At 44.2% G+C, this 23,173-nt stretch overlaps 1 protein-coding gene across 1 annotated transcript in view; it reads right to left on the reverse strand.

The window, feature by feature from the left end:
* Nucleotides 1-23,173, reverse strand: part of LOC146190321 (endothelin-converting enzyme 1-like) — an 81,150-nt gene that overhangs the window by 34,204 nt on the left and 23,773 nt on the right. The gene's annotated exons all lie outside the window — the stretch shown is intronic.

The following is a 23,173-nucleotide window of genomic DNA, read 5'->3' on the forward strand; positions in this document are numbered from 1 at the left end:
CCGTAGAGGATAGAATTATTCCAATTCATTTCCCACGGGCTGCCGTTGCGCGTCCCTAATCTCGCAACGAGGTTTGCTGCTTCCATTCCTCAACCCGCTCTGCTGAACCTCTCCGCTGCACCCCTTTTGTCTTCCTTTTCTTCCCGTCTAAACCGCTTCCGGCGAGTGCGCGCTTCCTCGTCGCCCCTAATCCCGCCTTCATGTTCGCGGCCTGAATGCGGCGCTCGCTTCCTTCGCAGCTGCTCTCTCACGCAAATCGCTTTACCCGCGCGTGCACGCCTTCGAATGCCGACGCTCGCGGGAGAAGCGGTCTGCTGTCGTCGAAAACGTCGCACGCAGCACACGAATGCGGAAGATTGGGTTTGCACTGCGGGCGAGGACGATATGAGGCAAACGGGAGCTCGTAAACGATAGTAACTAACACTTAAAGGCACAAGCAAAAGAATCAAACTCAGACTCATATGATGAGGCTAATAAACCCAAATCCAGGGAAATGCGAATCGACGGTAATAAACTGAGAATTAGGTAATAACGGTCCGAAAGAGTGGGAACGACGTTTAAAGGAGGCGGCATGATGACAGGAAGTCTGTTCTTGCATATGTCTTACCGGTAAATTATTAAAGCGCCTCTTCCCTTTGGCATGGCTATGTCCCAGCCTGTTCAGGCGGACGTTCAATAGGAGAGACCAGGGCCCGTATTCCGAATTTGCGTCATTATCGAAGCGTCGCTATCTCACGTGACCTCGAGTCATCTGATTGGTCGAAACTCCCGAACCGGGTGTTGCCACTACGGAACCGGGAGAGGTGGCAGCATCATGTTCTGGCGTTTCCACCAATCAGATGACTCGAGGTCACGTGAGATAACGACACTTCGATAACGACGCAAACTCGGAATTACGGGCCCTGGTCTGATGTTCAATATAATCCCCTACTCTGGTGTCGGTGTGTGCAAAGGAGTAATTGCTCAATGGTGAAAGCCGAAACGCCGCAATACAGCTAAAAACATTAAAATGCTATCCCAGATTGGGGGATTGGATAACGTCGTTACCTCGTAGGGGTTGAACTAACCAATTCGCTCTCGCTTTACCATTGGCTAGACGTCCTGATTAGCTCAGAGCGACTGCCTCACACATCGGTAGTCACTGGTTCGAGGCCTGGACCAGGATTAACGCATCTCCAACTACGAAATGCGCGCTAAAATTGTATACCTTTCATTTGAGGAAAACTGACAGTGGTTGGGAGGAATGTTAAATGGCAGTTATTCCCTTATTTGGAGAAACCTATAGATAAGTCACTGAAATGTAAACCACTATACTGCCTTAATCTTACTGCGTCGTACATTGTTGCGATTCAGGTGTGGGGGTCAAGGCTTCACAACAGCGGGGCCATGAGGAGGTATTTGAGTCAAAGAAATCGTTTATATACAACTATTTACATATTCAGGTATAAACAAGTTAACTGAAAGGGAACGGAGATCCCGGCAAAGACAATTTCCATCTCTTAGTTACGGTCGTTATCCTCAGTTCTCTAGTTTCTCTAGTTGAGAATACAAAGTTCATTCTGTACAGTCCAATCAGATGGACACAAGCAGTCACTCCAGGGGCCGCCCGTTGCCTGGGGTGCTTTTGGTCCTCCGCGCACGCCTTCCAGTGGCTACGCCAACTTCTCTGTTGGCGATGGCGATCTTGTGCAGTTAGTTGGAGGTGGAAGTTCAGCCCCAAGTTGAAACATTCCGAGAAGTCGGAAGCCCGCGGAGGTCACTTCCCTAACGGTACTCCCCGGAAGATGACCAGCCTGCCTCGAGAAGGCTGCGGGCGCGGTCAGTACAGCTCGGTGACGCGAATGGTATTCCTTCAACAACAGGAAGAATCGTCCAGTTACCGCCACTTTGGCCACCAGGCGGGATTAGGATATGAATAGGCAGCTCATTTTCGTCACAAAGGGGGAGACTGGTGGCCGCAGTAGGATCGAGATAAATGGCAAGCCCACCGCCGTCGTCGCCGCCTCGGTGCCTTTGATAGCGGTCGCTGGCCGGCGCCCGCTAGGTCCATCCCTGATTTCATCTGCCGGAAGATCCACGCGAACTTCGGCAGGAACCATAATCACAAAACTATTAAGTGGACATACATATTCACGAAGCCCGCAGGGACCACAGTAAACGTGAAATGACTTATCGCTTGGGTGGTTACATGAATTTATGAAAACAAAAGAATAAATTTGCTCAGAACGTGCTCAACACAGTTGTGTAAAAATTGTTGTTTAAAAACTACATGCGACTGATTAAAGCAAACCTGTCCGGGTCATTGTTTGTTTTTTTGTTTTTTACTTTTAGCGGAGGGAACAACAGAGTGCAGAGGTCGCTGTCCTAGATTAACAGCAGGTCGCGGAGCATTGGCACCGCATTTAGTAACGATTCTTTTCAACAGCCGTTACGGTGATCAGCTTCCAGAAGAACAAAGACCGCTTGAGGCATGACATATCTTATGCGGAGGTGTTAGCCCACCGCCAGCTTTCATGATAAGGCGTCGCCACTTACGATCACCATTGCTGGCAAAATTGTGGTCCACACGTTTAAAAGACAGGGTTCTGAGTAGTGTCAAACGAGTCAGCAACAAAACTGTTTATCGAGGTGAATATTAAAATGTGCGGGGGATTCGCACAGACTGCCTTTGGTCCTCGAAACGGTAATAAGGTGCGACCTTCCTCGGGCCGTAGCAGGCGAACCAGTGGTCGCAGCGAGGTGCCGGGGGTTTCGTAATGTACACGTGAAGTACATCGCCGCTTCGTGATTTATTGGCACTAAAGCTGAGGACCCCGGATCAAATTCTGTAAAATTTGAGCTTATGCTCTTAATCTTACGCCTGTGGTGGTCGGGCTCCTTTTTGTTTATTTGTTTCAATAGACATTTTCAAATCGTGGTAGTATCACGACTTCTCTTTAAAAAATTAGCAGGGCTTCAACTAAAGTTAAACCGGGTTAGACGTGACGGTTTAATTCGGTTTAGCTGTTGGTCAGTATTTGTTGTTGTTTTTTTGTTCTAGGTTCCGATTTAATTACGTTGTAGAATATACACACACTAGGCAATGTGTTCACGTTTAGGGCGTCTACTCTCCTGTTCCAACTCAGCCCGCCGGACACGGCGCGCTTTTTCGGCCGAGACAGTGGAAGGACCCTGCTCACTCGCCATCGTGGCGTGGTCTGACGTGCCGTAGTGATTGCGCGGTGCACATAGGCTGGCAACCATGGGGCGCAGCAGTATTGTTACGGGGCGGCAAGCCACTTAACACAAGATAAAGGGAGCTGAGAAATGACCGTGAGATGACCGTGAGATGACGTTCAATGAATCGCGGCGGGCCTAGAGCGAGCGCTCTTGCCCGTGCACTGCCCCCTTCTCCCTCGTCCGTAACAATATGTTATTTTATTTCATTCTTTTATGCCACTAAATATCATAAAATATTATTTATTAGTAATTGTTATTCATTAATATCATCACTATTTATTTATCATTTTACATGCCCTACTAATATTTCATTAATATTTGGCTTACAGACATGGAAAGACGCAGTATCTGTCACGCTCTCTGTAGACACCTGAATAATAAAATAATTATTTATTTATAGGAAAGGCAAGGAGCCGTATCTGTGGCGCACATCCTGAAGGCCCGGTTAGGCCTCGTGAATAATGCATTCGCACTAAAACGAAAGCACATCAACGTTACTTGCTCATGTCCACGTTTCTTTTCGTGTATGTGTCTCTAATTTATCACGCAGAAACATCCATCCCTTCATCAGCGTATATGAACTTTTAGCAGCCTCCATCAGAGCAGCTGCATTGTGGTCCTAATCGCTAGAAGGTATCTTTGAACAAGGATTCGCAAGAATTTGGAACCATTTATAGAAGGACAACTTACCAGCTCAAATTATGCACTTTTAACTCTGACTTCCCATGAATTTCAATTGATATGGAGCATCTCGTAATGGTCGGGATGCCATGTACCATCCTGTCGGGTAGCGAGTCCCTAATGCTCTCAATTCTGTCTGGTGCTGTTTTGGCTATGACAATTAGTGCTGTCACCCATTTGTCGAAAACTTTAAGCGAGTTTTGTTCTGCTTCATTCACTCCTCAAATCAGTTACTTCCAGCGGTAGGCTTTTGTGATACGACTGCTCAATAGCTTAGCCTTTTGGAATATTTATTTTACGGCTGCAAATAAAGCACGCCTTCAGAAGGGGCTCTACACCCAACATTTCAGTTTGGAGCATGACGGTGCATATAACGTGGCGTTAACAATGCGTACCTAAGCCGGTGCACTCAACTTCCCGTGTCCAGCCTAGCCGTCGTCTCATTCGTGCGGCTTTGAAGAAAAAAAAAAACAGAGAATCAACGAGATTCCTGCGGCATATTCATGCGCGAGAGCATTTATTTCCTACAGCATGCTACATGGCTATGTTGTTATCGCCTATTTAAAGTCACCATAAAGGCATTATTAACGCATTTATTATGCCTTATCAACTTCCTTTCAGGTGACGTAGACCATATGGAATGAGCTTTAGGTGTCCACGATTCCTTTCGTTGAAAGTTTTGAGCTCAACTGGATCATCATAGCATTGTTGTCAAAATGGACTCTCTCGTGCCGCGTCCCAGAGGTATGCTGGTGACTTTTCAAACTTTCGAGGATTCGAACGGGGAGGCGCCAGGGCCCCGTGTGTTGGATTACCATCTCAGAGCTTTATATAGATGCAACTATCCGAATTGGCAGCCTCTTCCAACTGTACCATGTCATCTGGTTTCATGACGTCACACGATCCGTCAACCGTTCTGAAGTCCGGCGACGTTCATGAGCGCAATGGAAATGATTTCCGGCGCTCCGGGCACCTCCGATCTATCAATGCTCTGCCATGTCACCTGCCAACTACCATCTGTCAGGTTGCGATGCGTAAAACGAATATTTCAAGGGTGCTCATAGTTGTCACCGGTCACCTATCGTATCTGTCATTCCAGGGCCATGCTCGTGATTGTGCGAGGCCGCGAGGCTTCAAACCGTCGGCGTCGCCGAAGTCAACGCCGACGGACAATGTTTCTTCGACATAGGGGTGCTAACGCTATAGCGTTGAAAAGGCCTACTAGTGGTAGTGTACGTTACGAGTGTATTCACGCTTTCAAATGGAGAGAAGAAAGAAACACCAACGACACAGGCGCTGCAGTACGAGTAGGACTACCTTTGTACTAACCAGCCAGCTTTTCTGCTTCTACTGCAGCTCCGGAAATCAAGAGGAGGCCTACTTATGATTACCCTAGCCTAAAGCGTACATCAATCTATCCAATATGGCGACGCTATTTAGGACTGTTCCTGGGCGCAGCCTAAGAAGCACAACTGTCTGAAAAACTAACGAAACCCTCGCGCTTGGTTGCCGATGGCGGCACTACCGTGTGTGTGTCAGTCTTCCACTGTTTGACAGTGTTAAAGACTAAACAAGAGACAAGGAAGAAATAACTGTCTGGTATGTGCAAACTCCTGGCGTGAATTCGGAGCGGTGGGTGCTCACTTCGGAAAGAATTTAAGGCAAGACTCGTGAACCAGTGACTTATACAATCAGAGATGCAGTTTTTTGCCCTTATCGCTTCTTATAAGCGGCTTCCTCAAAACAAAAGCCATCAACAATATCCCCAATACACGAGTTTTGACAACTGAAGCTTCCGCTTTGATTTATCTCCTAATAAATTTGAATGATGATGTGCTACATGAATACTAAAATAAACTTTTAACCTTGTGTACAGTTGGAAACCGACAACAAAAAAAGATTACTCCTTCCTCGCAAACTATTTTCTTTTAACACCCGCTTCGCGCTCTGTGTTTGTTCGTAAGCACTGAATTATGCGCACGTACTAATTATAATGGCGCCTCAATAGAACCTTTCGTCCGCTTCTATTTATTTTGTTACCATCTGGCCGTGCCAGTGCATGTTTTCAATAGCGGAGGCTGCATGCCGACACAAGAAAGTGCAAAGACTATTAAATGAAATTCAGTTTGAGCGAATCATATTACTTTTTCTTCTCCTCCGTAGACCGCAAAATACCAAGTTTTAATTAATGTCTCCTTTACACTGATATCCATGCCCAAATGTCCTCACGACTATGTTTGTCGTGGGTTCTTGTCAAATTTTTAACAAATAACGCTTGCAACCTCGTTAGAAATAATGGCTCGGCTGCTGAGGACACTAATGATTGCTTGGAAGGAAGAGTTTCGCATTGGGCTCGAACGCTGTTGAGTATAAGACGTGGATTAAGCCATAACAATACGGCCATGATACGACTCTCCTTGAGGCAAACATTGAAGAGATATATATGTAGTGTGAAAATTTTCAGTTCACTTGTTAAATCTGTCACTGATGGCGACACCAGTGTCTTGTTCTTCAGTATTATCTAGATTATAAATGCTTCCAAGTCGAGTAGAGCTTACTGGGACACCAATTTGATTTGTGAAGAGCTGTTAAATATTGAAAGATACTGTTATGAACGCATTGAATGGACTCATCTCCGAAGCGTACTAACATCTCACGTTTAAATATTTTTTCTGCACTCCCAACGAGCAGCTAACACTGCTTATATATATATATATATGGCAGTGTTAGCTGCTCGTTGCGAGTGCAGAAAAAATATTTCAATGTGATATATATATATATATATATATATATATATATATATATATATATATATATATATATATATATATATATATATATATATACAGGGGAAATGAGGGTGCTCGTTATAATACATGAAGGACTGTTGTTGTTGGCTTCTTTCCTTCATATATATATATATATATATATATATATATATATAAAACAGGGTGCATGTTTGATAATAAACAGAGAAAATAGAAGCCCCTCGAGGGATCCCTTGTGAATATATTGTCATGGCGTAACCATATGTCATGCGGGAATAATTGTTTTTTATAAGCAAATTCACGTTGAAAGCATGATTTTCTTCATAGTTTCGCGGTACATTTTCGGTGAGAGGGGTCACTTTGTAAATATACTTCTTTGATACACTATCGATACCAGCCGACTTCAATGTGTTCTCAGGGTTCATTTATCGAACCACTCTTGACGACATGACACACTTTTTTCACGGCAAATAATACGTATTAGACAAAATCTTGGTTTACTAACCGTCCTTTTTAAATACCAGCAAGCAGTAGCCAGGATAAGAAATAGAGACAAAAATGATATCTTGGTACAGTAGCACGGCTGAACGTGACCGCCATATCCAAGAACCAATCTTGTCTTCACCGCTGCTTCATTAACAACGCATATATAAATTTTAAGCCTGCAGATGGGCGAAGTAAACGAATCTCCTTCGTTGAGCCTAGTTTCCTCTTCCGCCGCATGTTTTCGCAGCACGAGATTGCAGCTCATTCCTTTCTTGCTTCTTACGCGTTAGTCCGCTATCGCGTTTGCCAGCAGACTGGGATTTATCCGCCATCGTCTTGTACGCCGTATCTCATTAGGCCCGCCACTTCTGCATGCGCCGGCTGTGCGCTTATCGCCCACATTATTTCCAACACCTTCGGCGCATTGCCGCGCACTTGCCTGCGCTCCGTTAACGATGCAAATCGTTTCCAATTCTCAGCCGCTTTTCATTGCTTCCTGATTCTCCCGAAAGTCATTAGTAAACGGCAGAACGCGTTCGTCTTCGCCGCTCAAGCGTTCGAGAAATCTGTGCCGCTTCATGACGTGCCCCGGAGCGTAATGAGGGACTGGAAGTCAGCTGGCACAGCCGTTTTGGGTCGTGTTATACCGAACAAAATTATTACCGCTGATTTCTAGTTAGCCCCCAATTAATGCTCCGTTGCTTTCCTAAGGCAATAATGAGGCCCTCCGCAACGCTGGCATCAAAGCTTGAACTCTATATGAAATCAATTTTCCGCTCACTCCTATTTGCAGAGCCATTATATGTCACACAGACTTCGCTCGTCATTCTATTATTACCGGTGTGTGAATAGATCGGAGACGTGTTTGCTTTATTAGCTGTAGTTAGAAAGTAGAATGAATAGCTAATGGGGGCTGTTAATATTTCCGGCCCCTGCAAGCGCTCAGCGGAACTTCCTTATTGTACTGAGTGAAAAGCTTTTGTTTCAAGATGAATCATGGCATGCTTAGGAAATCTGTGTAGATTTCAGCATCTTTCTTGTATTCTTACAAAACGAAAGCTTTAATTCTGCAATTAGTGCATGAAAAGAAGTTTCGCGTTTGTGATCTAATCGTAAGAATGTTGGGACAACTTATAACTGCCGCAGTTGCAGAAAACGCTCGTTTATTACAAAAGAGGACGGTACTAACGTCAAAATATGGATTAGAAGAATGGCGCCGCATCTCTGATGCAACGAACCACTAATCCCAGAGCACTCGCCTAGAACAAATCAGGAGGAAGCATATATACTCGGCTCCACAGTCTAAAGACTCAATCTTCACGAGAGCGTGGAGGTAAAAGATCGTCTCCCAGTCCGGGACGTGACCGTGATAAGAACTCGGGCGAAAAAAAAAAGGCAATGCAATGACAGCATTTGAAGTATGAGGACTCATAGGCCAAGTTTGTACCAGTGAGATACAAGGGATGCAATGTTAAGCAGAGCGTAAGAGTAGCGCCGCAAGGCATCCAAAGTCGAAGGATGGGGAAAAGTGTTGAAACCGCCACTACTGTGTCTGGTCGGTTATGAATCGATATGCCAGTGACATCATATGCTTCAAAAGAAGCACGTGGAGTGTATGGCTGCCCTTCATCCTACATGACATACGTCACATACCCAATCTGTTCTCCAAATTCTCCTGTGCGCTTATCGTCAACTTCATCGCTGCATGAGTCCGTTCAAGGCAGACGACACTAAAAAAAGTCCACGGAGTCAGAAGCCTGTGCATTTCATTTAAGTCAAAGCTTCGTTAAGGCACAATTGGTCTGATCCGGGCAAGTAGAGCAGGAATTGTTTTACAGCGGTGCGTGGGTGTTTGGGTATGCGTGTGTATGCGGGAAAACAAGAGGGGGGGAGGGGGGGGGGACCACCATGAGAATTTTTTGTTTTTGTGAGGGTTGTTTTGAATGAGAAGAATGTTTACGCAGAGTTCGTGAAGAAGGATCTGGGCTTTTTCACTTGCTTAAAAGGCAAATTATAGCAAGTTTTTTTGCGTTCCAGCGTGATGAAAGGAATGAATTTCTCCGTACTGCCTTTCAGGCAAGACTGGTAACAGCACTGCCGATTTTCTCATATCTACATCCAATATTATTAGTCGAAAAACTACTGGCTAATGTTGTTGTGCTTCTTTACAATACTCTGTATATGTTTTTAATTGGAGTATTATTTTGATATTTTTCCGGTTATTAACAAAACTTGGGGCGGCACCTGAGCATCAGTTTTGAGGGCAAAACGCGACAGCAGAAAGGGACCCTTAGAATCACCATTCCCCAAACAGACCGAGACATTAATGTTCCGTTAGGCCTAAGAAGGTTACCCGAAGCCGAGCAGAATCTTGTACCCAGGGTTGGCCCTTGCCTCCCTCAATATGGCGACAATCTGGATCTCGCTATCCAGGGTACATAAGTAGGCTTCGCTTTTAGGTGTATACGAGGCAATAACGTTACGGTGTCCCTCTGAATTTCAACGCAGTCATTCACTAGACTGTCCAAGACGTCTGTGATCCTGATAACCATTGCAGGTTACGAGAGGTTCAGCAGTATCTGGTGACCCAGGCCGGCCAGTTCCAAAAGCAATAGGGTGCCGCCCTGGCCCACCAACCCTATAGCTGCCATCGATTACGAAGGAGTTGCTTAAGGCAGGAACGGCCGCCTAAGATCTGCACTCTAAAATTAAAAAAAGGAAACAGCACTGTTGTGGCCGGCAGCAAAATCGAGCCATCATCCCTTTCGAGCCCTCCCACACAGAAGAGGAAACAATATCCTCAAAACAAGCTAAATGAAAATGCGGCAAGATTCCCAAGGCTCTTGAAACAACTTTCTATGAATAGACCGAGGATATGCGCCGCCATAGTGCCGGCGCAGATGCCGAAGTTAGCATTGTTATATATACTACGCCACTTCTCATTCGACTCAAGTGCTGAAACGAGATCGTGACCAAGTGAAGTTTCCCTGCTTTGGCCCGTGGATAGCGTGAACTCCAAAATAGAACTCTAGTGAGCGTGTGAGGAATATGCGGTGCAGTACGTAATCATGAGAAAAACCGCAGTTTATCAGATCATCGTAGCCATAAGCCAGATTGTGAGTAGTGAATATGCGATGCGAATTGGATAAGATAACGCTATCGCGTAATAACCTTAAAGGGTTAGCTCAATCTTTCCCAAAAGTTTGCCCAAGAACAACGCCTTCGCAGCTATAGTGCTAATATATTTCAAAAAAAGTTAGAAATGCGGCGCCATGATTTTCTTCAGTAAGCTGTATATGTCGTGTGGCTGAGGACATCTTCTACCACAATTGGCCGTGGTTTTGCAAGAACCATCGGATTAATTTCTTCAGCGCTGATTTGTGTCAGATGAACTGATATGAGGGCTCACCCGCTGTGGCTCACGTCCAAACCCTTTTCAACGAAACTACGTTCCGCTGCTGCGTTGTCACTGGACGCACTGGAGAAAACTTGAGGCGTCTCTCCAACATGCGGAATCATTACACTCCCTCATTTCAACATCGCGTCAGTGGCATACCATGGCATTTGCTTTATTGTAGTCACTTCTCAGTCGCTCAGTCTCGCGCTCCTTCCAGGGAAGGGCCTAATTTTTCATGTATTCATAACACGAAATTAAAACGCCGGCTGCATGAAAGTTGAAAGAACCAACTACAAACTCTTCAAGGTTGCTCCAAAAATGGCTTTCGAGAAAAGTTCAGACACTGCTCATTCCCAGTGATCGAGTACAAATGCAAAATTGTTAAATCAATGTGAGATTTTGACTGCGCACCTTTTCCACACTCTCATCTGATACATTTCCTTCAGACCTCGAAGTTTAACCAGCGCCTACTTCAGGCTAATGGCAACACAAAAGAGAGCGTTTACCTTTTTTTTTTTCTGTTCGCGAAATCAATTTGTTGCTCCGAGAATTAGCTTTGTAGCTTCATGGTCATAAAATTGTGGCCTGTCATTAAGATGCAAGGAGGGTTTCCTCGCATGAGCGAATTAGGATGCTGATACAAAAATGCCATTTGTCGAAGGGAGAAAGTCAAAGCATATTTACCACTGTTTACCTTTTAGAGTGACAGCCTCAATGTGAACAATTAATAGATAAGTGCAAGAAATACCCGGAATAAATGTTCGTGCGAGGTGAAATACCCCCTACTGGCTCCTTCGCGTGCTAGTTTTCAATAGGGGCGAGTTTTCCTTGCACACTGTCATACGCCTTGCCTTTGGCTGACAAGTCCACGCTGGAGGGTTCGATTCTCGTCCCCCCCCCCCCCCCCTCACTCTAATCACAAAGTATATGGCTCCCCGAATTTGGAAGGTCCTGAAAACTCGGCCACGTTATGTGGTTAACGTGACACCATTCAACCCGCTTATCAGTCAGTTCTCGGTCGTATGATCTGCCAGCTACCATCTGCTAAAGCCATGCCCCTGATTTTTCGCTTACAGCGTCGACAACGCCGACTGTGCCAACTTCGAATTCAACGCCGGATTTTTCCAGAACAGGGTCTTTGACGTTATCGCGTTAATAATACTATAACAGCAGCATCCATGTCTTAATAAGCCCATAACTATCAATACCGTGAAATAACTATAGGCTAGGTTATTATGTTATAATCTTACAACCTCTATAATGAGGTGATTTTATATTATTATCAATATTGTAAAAACCGGCCAGAACAACCACGAATGTTTTGTATAAAATGCTACCGACGGCAAAAAAAAACCTGAACAAAAACTGGAGACTGAAGCTCATACTGTGTTCACGACAGATTCCTGAATTCTCTTCCCTGGGTGAAACATGTACCATCCATACTGCCGCAGCGGCTGACTCAAAATGGACGTCTTTGATCACTTGGATTATCTACAAGGTAAGGATTAAACTTCAGCTTAAACATTCCCGACTAAATGAAATGCCGGGAGTGGTTCATACACTCTGTGGCGGTGCTTTAAACTGGTGAAAAGTTGGCAGCCTCTCACGGATTACTCCTAACAAAACTTCTCACGCTTCGCGCACTTGAGAAGGAGCGAACTCAGCAAAGACATGAAGATTAAGTGCCGTTGTTCTCGGGCTACGCTCTGCTGAACAGAAAGGAACTTGTTTGCTCAGTGGTGGCGCTACTTCCAACTCTGTGTCACTAACGGTGAATAATGGTGCGGTGTAGGCCCGAACTTCTTGGTTCTCAATGGTCGTCATGAGCATGCAAGATTAATGGGAGACGCATACTTGTCTCTTCGTTCCGTCTCGTCATGGCTTGAATGAAGCTCGGTTATGTTTGGAGCCTTAAAGCTTTAACTGAATGCATTCAAGAACGTGTCTTACTGCCACATCTTTAAGTTCACGTTCTCAGAACCGTGTAAAGAATTCGGTACCTTGATCTAACTCTGGAGGCAAAGTTTGCACTCGATGAACCATTTTACTTGATTATTTGCCTTGAAAGAAATATCCTAGGTTTGTGTGCGGCAGCTGAAAAGCCTTAGCGCTCGAGTCACGGCGCATAATATGCAAAACTTATTTTATTCAATGATAAATGCTAATGTGAAAAGAGGGATACAATTTATTATAATATTAGGTAACTCACTACACTTTAATGCTATGATTTAGGCAGTAGTTTGATTAGTACGACAGAGATTTTTAATGCAAGCTGGCAACTCGGCAATTACTCTCTATGTCTAGAACTCAAATAAGCATACTTTAATTTAACAGCTGTTGATGTTAATTTGTAAAGCAGCACACGCTTACAATGGAGTATAAGATCTCTAGCAGAGAGTAAGAAGTATCTACCTGTCAAATGCTTGATGCTAAATTCAAATCTGCGAAGATTGCAAGAACAAGGTTAATATGTTACTTAATAACGAATCCCGAGTCTTAACAGAGTTGGAAATAATTTCTTGTCAGAACATTGCTGCTAAATCCATATATAGAGACACTGCGAGAATGGGCATAGGTGTTTTACTTGAAACTGAAACCGAAGTTGCATTAAAGGGAATTCGTAGCTACGGCGATGGAAAAATGCTAAACGTTAAAAAATAAAAACAATTTTGTTATGAGAGGGAAAACACTAAATGCGTAACTCACTCTAAGTTGCTATATAGATATACCCTCTGGGCGATTTCGGGTCAACGACAATTTTCGTCCTTTATCCACAGATTATTATTTTAAATGTTGGGCCGAAAATTTCAATTAATGAATTAGTAGTACCTACATACGATCCGTTCTGAATTCTGTTTGAGTGAAAAACATTACCTACTTGCAATTCCAAGACTAGTGACATGTGTACAAGATGTTCCTTTTTTGTATAATTTGCACTTGAAAAGATAGGGTAAGTTGTGCGTGAAATGAGGCTACTGGCATCAATTAACGGAGCATGTTATTGCCAATAGTAAAGAACTACTAGTTTATTCCCGTTCTTGGTTACCTACAAATGAAGTTCATAATGCAGTCTTCTGCCGTTCTAGACGCTGCTTAAAGAAACAATCGCTTTAATATATTCCTCTAAGTTCTTCATTTAGCATTATTTAGTAATCTCATAGCTCCCGATAATAATATAATGAAGCCCCCCCCCCCCCCCCCCCCTCCCCCCGCACACTATTAGAAGCTCAGCTCATCAACAGAAGACATGCATCCCGTATCTAACGGAGGGCAGAGTCGCTGCCAGGATGCATCGCATGCTACTGGAATTCAAAATGCTGCCGTGAATTTCTTTCAAATCACCTTCAACGGAGGATGCAAGGATTTTGCAACTAACAAGACTTGTTTTTACGAAGCAATCTAACAACAGCAAAGCAAGGAGAAATAAATTGCTGCTTCCTTTGCTTCATTCCACTACAGCTTTCCTGGACACGAATTAGCCCTACCATGAACGTTACTTGTACTGCTTCAGTAACGCATACATGGTTGGACTTCTGAAAGTGTCTGGGGCGATGCGTTCAACTGCATTTCAAAAGGTCAGAAACTATGCGTCTTCATCAACTTATATCGCAATCACAAACACCGTTTTGGGAGCTTCTGAAAGAATGAACAGCCCTCTTTAAAATCGTGTAGACAGGTACTGAGAAGGACGTATCCTCCTACATGGCCTACGCTTTTATGACGAAGACCTGCGCATGCAAAACATTCTGCGTTCTTGCATAGATAATGGACATGGAAACTAAGTACCACAGCAGAAATTATTCTTTAAACAATAATCTCTCTGTTTACTGTAAATTTTCTATTATAAGCAGGAGCAAGAAGTTATGCTTTCTTGAGCCTGGCATGTGGCGACCCCATCGTGTCGACGAAATGTCGACGAACTGCTACAACGGGTGCGTTGAAAAAAAAAGATCTGTGCAAAGTACCACTGTCGCATTTCGCTGAACTCTTCATTGCTGCTAAAGCTCACAGTCATTGAGATACTGAAATGACTACAACAGGTTCTTATTTCTAAGTTTCCACATATCACTAGGAATGGTAATATATCACTCGTTTTGCATACAACGAACCTACGTCGGGCTTTCCAAAGACTGATGGTCGGTCGGCAAATGCCGGTGCTGTGTTCATCTGTCATCTCGACCGGGTTCATTTGTCATCCTGTCACATAAGTCCACACTTTTCGCGGCTGTCAGTTCTCGGGAGGTTACATGTGACTTTGCAAAAGTGGCACCATAATGAGTTATCTTTTGGCACGCTCTCAATGCATACAGAGAATGCTGAAGCACGAAATATGGTGAATGACTGTGCTACGTAGTTGGCTTGCACAAGCTGCGCGCTCTCGTTATGGAGGTGAACCGCTTACGCGAAAAGAGAAGAACTCATGACTGCACACTGAGAATTGTCATTCCAGTGAAAACCGTCGTGGTTGCATTCGTAGCTGTTCCAGTGTACCGTCTATGTAAAAAGAAACCAGGCTGCATGTTACGATTCTCACTTATATTCTAAAGAGAACGTTGAATACTAGATGATCACAACTTGTTAAGAAGTGAGGACAGAAGCTCGCCTTTACATTCCAAAAATTTACAAGGTTGAGAAGTAATACGAATTCTCTACTACCCGACTGGTTACGTTTGGCAAAGACGGTACCTGGCTCAAGTAGATATTTGCAGAAATTAAAATCATCTTCCTTCCCATTTCAATTCAGAAATGCCTCTGCTTGCGCTTTTGGGAATTCTGAAAGTTTCATGTAAAGTAATTGTAGCTCAGTGTCCTGAAGCAGTAATGAGAATGATAAAAGGGCGCCGCCGTGTAGAACATCGGACAGATTTCACCACCGCGGATTGTAAACGAGCAGAAAAGCCAATTTTTTGGTTGTGTGTTTTCTTCTTTTGAAGAGATACGTATGGCACATCGCCCTGGGGTATTCTGCGACAGTCACCAAAATAATGACAGACGACTTTGTTTTCTCTCTCACCCGTTTCGGTTTCAAAAGCCGAACGTTTGTTATGACGTCAAAGCTCCACTCAGGTCACATGCGCCACGAAACAACTAACATACCCGCTGTTTTGTAGGTATAATCCCCGAAGGGGCGATATTTTTATAATTGTTCTGATAATCTAAAATAGTTATTTTCCACAATGCATGGTCGTAATAACTTAAAATGAGGATGTGTGATTTTTTTCAGTCAAATTTCTGTAAGTAGATTGGTGGAAATAATTTTCTCAATATGTGCGCAAGATGTGCCAAAGTATTTATCAACGAGAGTGGGTTAAAGGCTACGTTCTCGAGGAAATCTGGCGTCGGCGTTGCTTTCGTTGCCGGCGTTGTGAGCGAAATAGCCTGACGCTGGCAGGCGGAAGCTGGCTGCTTACATGACCAGTCACTTATCTTTTGGTTGCTTGTGTGACGTCACGTCATACATAGCATGGCAGCTAACTCGAGTTGCTTCTTCAAGGAGGGAATCAAACTAACCGGGAACACTTCGCTCTCGAGTCACTCTTGCCCTAGGCAACACGGGCACGTTTGTATACGGCTTGGTTAAAGTGGAGATATATATCTATGTTACAGGATCGTTCACATACGTCATCATCATCAACATCAGCTTGGCTATACCCCCTGCAGGGCGAAGGCATCTCCCATACTCCTCCAATTAACCCAGTCCTGTGCTAGCTGCAACCATTTCGCACCTGCAAACTTCTTAACCTCATCCTCCCATCTAACTTTCTGTCGCCCCCTGCTACGCTTTCCTTCCCTTGGAATCCAGTTTGTTACCTTAATTGACCATCGGTTATCCTCTCCTCGCACTACGTGTCCTTCCCATGCCCATTTCTTCTACTTGGTTTCCACTAGAATGTCGGTAACTTGAGCTATTTCTCTGGCCAAGTCTGCACGCTTCCTACTCTTAACTTTACCCCTGCCATTTTTCGTCCTATAGCCCTCTGCGTTGTCCTCAACTTAAGTAGAACACTCTTCATTAGCCTCCACGTTTCAGCTCCATAGGTGAGTACAAGTAAGATGCAATTGTTGTGCACTTTCCTCTTGAACGATGCCGGTAAGCTGCTAGTCATAATCTTCGAGTGCTTGCCAAATGCGCGACCATAACGTCATGACGTCATAGCTTTCGACTACTCAATTATGGGTAGATTTGAGATAATAGAGGTACAAATAAGGGACTAGTAAATGAGCCAGTAACAAAGAGCATGTCGGCCTACAAGAATCTGCAAGTAAGTTCAAGGCGCGAAAAAACACACGGACACAAGAAAGGTAAGTGGACGGGGACTACTCACAACTGCTTTATTGAAGGAAAAACACGCTAATATATAGTCGTCGTACACATAAAGTAGATCATCGCGATGAAAGGTTGATATGATTTTTTTTTTAGTTTTAGAAAGACAAGACGAAATTGCGATAGGGTCTTATTGTGAGAAAAATGCTTTTCGCGAGCTTGCTACTCACATGCGAATAATAAAAAGTATAGTTCCTGCAACCATTGAAGGACTACGGCATATAATCAAGCTCAGTAAGCAATTGCTTACTGTTTTCACAAGAGATGACGCAAATGCATCTCAGTTTAGTTTGAGAGCGATCGTACGTAGTGCCAAACGCTCCTGTGATGGACAAAATGCTTCCTTTGCACCAACATATGTAACGGGCGGACAGTACACATAACGCTTTCCATGAAAGGGTGGATTCACTACAATTCTAGGGCTAACCCGTTTTAGGAGCTGAAATTACGAGTGAAGAAGAAATGACTCTGCTCAGGTATCCTTATGTGTCACATAAGATCTCCTGGATAGAACGCTAGAAAGGAGGTGACTATACAGAATGAAAGAGCACTGAACAAGGGTTGAGAGGAAACCTCAGTTCACGAGCCGAGCCAACCGTTTCGACAAAGGGACTTGTCTTCGTCTGGGTCCAGACGAAGACATGTCCCCTTGTAGAAACGTTGGCTCCGCTTGAACGAACTGAGGTTCCCCCTTAACCCTTGTTCAGTGTTCTTTCAATAATAACATCTCCTGGAATTTTATTCCGCAGACATAGCACTACCTTTTAAAACCAAGACTCAAGCAAAAGGACGTATAAATTCGATAAACAAATTTTCACCACTCATAGGTTAAAACTCAGTAGTCATCTATGTAGAGTAATGTCCTATGGGTCATTAAATGTAAGAAATCGTGTGCCCAATTTAGCGTTTGTGCTACTTTAACGTTCACTGACATCGGGAGGCGCATTATTACCTTTTCAATACAGTTTTCTTTTCGGATATACAATCGTTGTAGCCAAAATTTACCCATGTGACTTCCCACTGCAAAGCCGAATACCAGCGACACTGAGCCATCTTGGCGGTATGTTGTCTCTGTCGGCCTGTAACCGCCAACACGCTTCATCGCGATGCCTCGGACTGTGCTGTCTGTGAAGAAACACGATTAACAGTAACAGAATAGTACAGAACTATTAACAAGAAGGGTAACAGAGGAGTAACCATAACCGAAAGAAAACTAACGTGTTGAAGAGATTCACTACCTACTGCTGCTTTCCCGAGTGTTCCCCAGCCCCCAGCCGAGCATAGTTCGTATACTGTTACCGCTTTATCTTATCCGAATGAATTTACAGTACATATTATGAGTGCTTTATTTCTATCTGAGAGCGCGGGCTACATATCTTAATTTCTAAGGGGTACCCCAGGGGGTTCTCCTGGGGACACAAGTGAGGCACTAAGGCAACCAGAGGCGCTACGGTATAATGCATACACTTTCAGCTCTCGCTTTCAAGCTCATCTGCAGTTGTAGCTCGAAACAGTCAGTGAATTAAACCTTAAATGGAGCAACAGAAACGGCTGGTTTTATTGCGCTCTTCACCGTTCGCGCAAATCTAGTGGCATTTTCGCGCTTGCGCAGAACGAAAGATATCGCAGTGCCGAATATCTCGTATGAACTCCTGAGGCACTGAAGCCCTTCCTTAGTCGTCACAGTGTAGCGTCACGCAGCACGAGATGGGCGCATAATAAATGTAACACGCAACGGAAAAATAGCATACCACCGCCAAGATGATTCCAACCCACAACCAAGCGCGCAGGTCACCTTTCCCGTCCTATAAATTAGACCGCTAAACTAACTCCGCAGCTTCACATCGCACGTTAAGCAACCACTTTTTCGCCCTGTGCGTCGCAGCCTTCACCACTTCCATTCGTACGCAAGTCAGTCCCAAAGCAAGACCAGACAGACAACTGCACGTAGAAGCCAAATTTTGAATGCGTGGTCTCATCCGCTTGGACAGCCGTGCCTTTTCGCAGGCGCTAACGACTTTGGGGACTGATCTATGTCGTTGCTGTAGGAAAAACTGGATACCGAGAGCAAAGCCAGTCGTCTGCGATCCTGGCCTAGATCCGGAGCCTTCTACCGATCCATATGTTTCTGCGGCAAATGCTAATCAGCTCTCGCTAAGTGATGCGCTAAGCTTAGCTCTACCTAATTATTTATTTTTTTCCCCTCCTGTCAGGAAAGGTTCTCTTCACTCTCTTTCTCCCTAGATTATACCGCAGAGAATAGACCTTGAGAACCACAAGTCTGATTTAAAAAGCAAAAGTCGAATGAATTATATATATATATATATATATATATATATATATATATATATATATATATATATATATATATATATATATATATATATATATATACACTCACATACTTTTTTCTGTTTTATTCAAACTGAAATTCATACTGAACATTACGCCCGCAAGGAACATTTTGACAATTGAACCTTAACTGGTATGTAGCTTTTGGCCCGAAAAGTACTATCAAATATCAAATAACCGAGAAAAAAATCACGATTAAATTGGTCCATGAATTAGTACCTAAGCATAGCAGTTGCAGCCCCCCCCCCTTCCCCCCTCTGCTGTTGCTGCGCGCTAGCTTTCACTGAATTGGAATGTGCTGAGGGCAGGAAACAAAAGGAAGCCCAGAGCACGCATCGCCTTTTATCCCTAAATCTTCTCTCTCGAATTCTCTGAATAGCTCCATGAAACATTCGGTCACGATCGTGTCTCCTTGCTTGACACCTTCCTTGATCAGGAAGAAAGAACAGAGGCCTCCAGGGAAGCTCTGATGCAGAGCTCGGACCCGACAGCACATCTAGTTGAAGACATCGCTCGGGATCAAGAGCTCCAAGCCGCCATATAAGGGGATGAGTATCCTCATCCTACTCTGTTGGAAAATAAAGCAATTTCAATATCAATCACTTTCTTTGTTGCGGTCTGTGATTGCTACGCAACTGCTTCAGAGTTCTTTGCAGTACTTTAACAAACTTCTGCGCACTGATTACGCAGTGCCTGCATAAAGGCCACGGTTTCGACTGGCATATGTTTCACGTAATCTACAGACTATATATACAGTGGATGTCCAGAAGTAATGCAATTATTTTTTCGACCGCTGCTGTCGGTTCGGGGGTGCGGACTTTCAACTTTTCATCACTGCCTAGCGCCGTCTGATCTAAAGTCTGGGAGAGTGAGGATGGCTAATTTTGTATACCTACTGACAGTTCCTTTGTCATGATGTCCGATGGCATCCGCACGTAACAACGGTACGCAATCAAGTTCTGTGATAAACTCAATCAGAGTCTTGCCGACACCTATAAAATAATTCAGCCTACGGGAATTTCGCTTTGTTATATGTTCATGTTTCAAGATGGCTGAAGGGGTGTAAGGCGGGCAGGAAAGGTATCGGTGATGACTCCTGCGCTAGACTGCCATCAACGAGCAAAAGCGACGAAAATGTGTTTCTTGTTCGAAATTTTTGCGGACTCCTACAGTCGATTGAGTATGGATGATAGCAGAGACTCTCAATATTCCAAATTTCACGTGCACGACAGCGTACGCGGCAATTTGTACATGGGAAAAGTGTGCTCCAAGCTGGTCCCCAAATTGTTTATTGACGATCACCAGAGCAACCGAGTGGTGATCTCGAGCGAACATTCTTGAAATGAATTTTATTTTTTAGAAAGCGTCATTAAAGGTGACAAACAAGTCTAATTGCTATTTCGGTACGGCCCTGATGCGAAGTGCGAAAGATCCGAGTAGCGCAACACAAAGTCCCCTCACCCCAAGAAGGCAAGAATGAGCCAGTCGAAAGTGAAAACAGTGCAGTCTTTTTTGACGCTAAAGGTGTGTTCATAAAGAATTCGTACCCCAAGGACAGGTAATCAACGCTATCCACTAAATGCATATGACCGAGAGATGGAGAAAAAGGGTCCACCGAGCGCGAAAGGATATCGTCGATACCTGGCAGCTGCGCCATGGCAACGCTCCTAGCCACACTTCTCTGCGCGTACGGAAGTTTCTGGCCAAACACAACTTGGCGACACTGGCCCAGCTCCCCTATGGTCCTGACCTGGCTCCGGCAGATTTCATCTCTTTTTTTTTTTTTTTTTTAGGGCATGGCAGAGTCGCTGGGGAAAAAAATGTATACATGCCAATGTGGACTACGTCAAAGAATATTAAACGTTTGTTACGATATCTTGAATTTTTCTCTACCGATAAAATTACATTACTTTCCAGACACACACTGTAGAGGCAGGTCATTTTCAAAGCATTTATAACGCGATAGAGTTAAAGGCCCCATTCGCGGAACAAATGGCGTTGGAGTTGGCGTTTTAAGTGAAAAATCGCGAGCATGGCACTGGGAGGCCGTAGCTGGAAGCTGACATGGCCGAGCAGTAACTGGACGTAGGTTTGGCTGACGTTATGTTTGATTGAAGCTGCCAACTTTGGCCTCTCATTTCACATGGGAGGATGATATCAGAATCAGCTTGTCAGGATCTTTGCATTCACGTTACCCCTAAACCCCGCAGGCGCGTTCTTAAAGCTCGGTTTGTCCCATGTTTCTTCATTTCGCGTCGTGTTCCGCGCTGCTTTAAGACGAATCCTTTCCATCTCGCTGTTTTCTGCTCTCGTTAGTCTTTATGCGTGAGCTGGTAGCCTACGTTGTCGCGTCTTACCCTTAAAGGGGGAGCTTAAATGTCCCTCACAAATTTCTCCTGCAGCTCGGTTGATGAAACGATTATAGTCTATAAGACCATTATTGTCCAATGGCATTTACGAAAACCAGTCTTCTAACTTGATTGAATGAAGTGTAAGGTTCTTGTATTCTGCCAGCGGTTACCAGCCCAGATCACGGACACCGCGCGCAAGTGCTCTCGTCGAATGCACAAACATGAAGAGGCCGCACTTTGTCTCCGTCGCCCAAGAGCTTAATGAAGGAGCAGCAGACCGAATCTGCTAGTATCAGGCGCCCAATATCCCGACGTACTACAGCATTAATCAGATCACGAAGAATTCAAAACACTCAAGTTAATTTCATAGTCACCATCCACACTACTACGCATAGAATCGCCATTATTTTTTTTCTGGCCTCCTCGCCTTTGCACCTTCCTTATGCTGACCACCTCAAAAATTGTGAAACTTTAGATAGGTGGTTGCCCTTTTACTCTCTTTTCTCCTTCACTTTTATATCCCTTCATCCTTTTTCTTCCACTCAGGATGTAGCAAACCTGTTCGTTTTCAAAGTTAAACTCGACGTCTTTTTTTTTCTTCTTCCCCTCCAACTCCTCTGATACATGGTGCACTGCAAATATCTGAAGATATAAGAAAACAAAGAGTCACAACATTTTTTAGATGGGTTAATAAGGCTTTGTGCCACGTGCTTAAGCCCTATCGCACAAGAGCCAGAGGACGTGCGCATGACGCAGGGTTCCGTCCTGAAGTATAATCGTAAATTAGTTCGTAATGTCCTGAAACCTTTGGCAAGAGCTGATCAATCATTCAAGGCTTGGCGTATGGGTTTGTATTCTTTCTAACCATTATACGCAGACAGTCTTTCGAGAATAAAAAAAGGCTGTAAAAATGACATATCATTAAATATTTCCAGATTACATGCGCAGACATATCTCTGCTAGATGATTATTCAATCTCCAAACACGAGCAGAAAACGCAGGCTCTTGCATCAAGTTGCTTGTGAGATTAGTGAAATTATTGTGACATATACGCAAGAGGGTTACTTTTGTACAGCATGCTGCATAGCTATGTTATCTTCAGTTTTAAGAAACGAAAGGCATATCGTTGTAGTCAGAGAAGTGTTCACTAATGAGTCTAACTTATTTGAATAGTCCTTGGTTGTGGAAGGCAAGATCTCTGTACGTGCCTCGCTGGGTTTGCACAGAATGGAGATATGGCAGAACGCTGCGCCGCTTAAGCTGTGTTCAGGCTATAACTCGGCATTATTAACGGTTCCTGAACAAGAACGCCAGATTGTGCTATTTGGTTCTGATTCGTAATAGCGGTCAATAGCTCTGCCGGGCACGGACAGAAAAAAAAAAAAAAAAAGACGACGACACACGTGGAGAGGCGCTGAGCTACAAATTATCATTTATTAGGAAGTGAGCAATTTATATTGCTACGATGACGACGAAGCGGGAAATGGCACGGTGCGCATCATTCGCGTCAGGCCATCTGGCCATTAAAGCATGTCTCATCATCATGTCATCACGTTGTCCTGTTTTATCGTGTCGCCATGTTTCATCGCTTACC

The sequence above is a fragment of the Amblyomma maculatum genome, chromosome 4, assembly GCF_055883805.1.
Source record: "Amblyomma maculatum isolate TAMU_Amacu chromosome 4, ASM5588380v1, whole genome shotgun sequence".
In the NCBI taxonomy this organism is placed as follows: domain Eukaryota; kingdom Metazoa; phylum Arthropoda; class Arachnida; order Ixodida; family Ixodidae; genus Amblyomma; species Amblyomma maculatum.